The 2,127-nt window shown below is 45.1% G+C and overlaps 1 protein-coding gene across 1 annotated transcript in view; it reads right to left on the reverse strand.

Annotated features, from left to right (window-relative positions):
* kmo (kynurenine 3-monooxygenase) overlaps window positions 1-2,127 on the reverse strand; it is a gene marked incomplete at its 5' end in the record, with an annotated part of 21,936 nt that overhangs the window by 2,996 nt on the left and 16,813 nt on the right.

Genomic DNA, 2,127 nt, shown 5'->3' on the forward strand with positions numbered 1-2,127 from the left:
GGCTCTACTCATGATTGACGGAGGTCTTGATGTGGGCGGAGACGGCTCTACTCGTGATTGACAGAGGTCTTGATGTGGGCGGAGATGGCTCTACTCATGATTGACGGAGGTCTTGATGTGGGCGGAGACGGCTCTACTCGTGATTGACAGAGGTCTTGATGTGGGCGGAGACGGCTCTACTCGTGATTGACAGAGGTCTTGATGTGGGCGGAGAAGGCTCTACTCGTGATTGGTGGAGGTCCTAATGTGGGCGGAGACGGCCCAAATTGTGATTGGTGGAGGTCTTAATGTGGGCGGAGACGGCCCAAGAAATGTGATTGGTCAGATTGACGGTGGGGTTTGAAGAGGCTGGAGGCAGCGGGGAGTAGTTTGGTCGAGTCGGGCAGGAAGTAACATGTTTTTTTAAAGATTAATTTTAGTCATAACTTGAGAAAGGAAAGTGCTAGCTGCACGAAATTTGAACGTCGTACATATGAAGGGATGTATAACAATTTGGCTTGATCGAAACATCCCTAACCAGCCTGTAAAAAATATTGTTTTTTAGCTATCTTTTTACAGTCTGGTTGGGGATGTTACTCATATGTACGACGTTCAAATTTCATTCAGCTAGCGCCTTCCTTTCTCAAGTTATGACTAAAATTAATCTTAAAAAAACATGTTACATCCTGCCCAACTCGACCAAACTACTCCCCGAGTTGGATCGTCTCCGCCCACATCAAAACCTCCACCAATCACGATTTGGGCCATCTCTGCCCACAGGACAACATGTACTGCAGAGACCCCCTTCTCAGACTAAATCTTGTTCTTGATACAGAGTCAGGTTTCTGGGGCCAAAGCTTGATCGTGGAGGTCCAGACCTCCCCTCTACAGACACATCTTCCAGCTCTTCTAGGACTCCAGGGTGTTATTAAGAATTAAACTCCAAACAGAGGAGGTCCAAAGAGCTATCTGCAACAGGTAAGATAGTTTTAATTATAAGCTTTCCTCAGAACCCTGTTTTAAAATGACTGGATTAGCCCTTTAACTCAGATTTCTTCTCTGAGGCAGACTTTCTTCTCTAACTCTTTTATTTCTCACCTGAGGAAACACGAGTGAGGTGTGATTCTGTTTCTGTCTGAGTAACAGTGAGAGGAAGGAGCACTCTGTGGTTCAGACCTCCACTCTCTGAGTGTTTACAGGGACGGAAGAAATGAAAACACTCAATAGCTTTTTTTAGATCCTTACAATATTCTTCCATTTAAAGAAGCCCGTGTTCCTGCAGAGGAACAGTTTGTCCCTCTTGTTCCCAGAGTCTGAATCACTACAAAGCTTCAGGTCATCAGATGAGACTGAGAGTCAGAGAACAAAACTCTGAAGATTGTGTTTAAACCATCTGAGAAAACTGAGGGAGGAGAGAGGGAGGGATGATGGATGGATGATGGATGATGGATGGATGATGGATAGATGGAGGGATGATGGATGGAGGGATGATGGATGGAGGGATGGAGGGATAGATGGATGATGGATGGATGGATGAATGGATGGATGATGGATAATGGATGGAAGAATGGATGATGGATAATGGATGGATGGATGGATGAATAATGGATGGATGATGATGGATGGATGGATGGATGGTGGATGGATGGATGGATGATGGATGGTGGATGGATGATGGATGGATGATGATGGATGGATGGATGGATGGATAGATGGATGATGGATGGATGGATGGATTGATAGATGGATGGATGATGGATGGATGGATGGATTGATAGATGGATGGATGATGGATGGATGGATGGATTGATAGATGGATGGACGGATGATGGATGGATGGATGGATGGATGGATAGATGGATAGATAGATGGATGGATGGATGGATGGATGGATGGATGGATGGATGGATAGATAGATGGATAGATAGATGGATGGATGGATGGATGGATGGATGGATGGATGGATGGATAGATAGATGGATAGATAGATGGATGGATGGATGGATAGATGGATGGATGGATGGATGGATAGATAGATGGATAGATAGATGGATGGATGGATGGATAGATGGATGGATGGATGGATGGATAGATAGATGGATAGATAGATGGATGGATGGATGGATAGATGGATGGATGGATGGATGG

The sequence above is a fragment of the Austrofundulus limnaeus genome, unplaced genomic scaffold (assembly GCF_001266775.1).
Source record: "Austrofundulus limnaeus strain Quisiro unplaced genomic scaffold, Austrofundulus_limnaeus-1.0 Scaffold280, whole genome shotgun sequence".
Taxonomy (NCBI): Eukaryota; Metazoa; Chordata; class Actinopteri; order Cyprinodontiformes; family Rivulidae; genus Austrofundulus; species Austrofundulus limnaeus.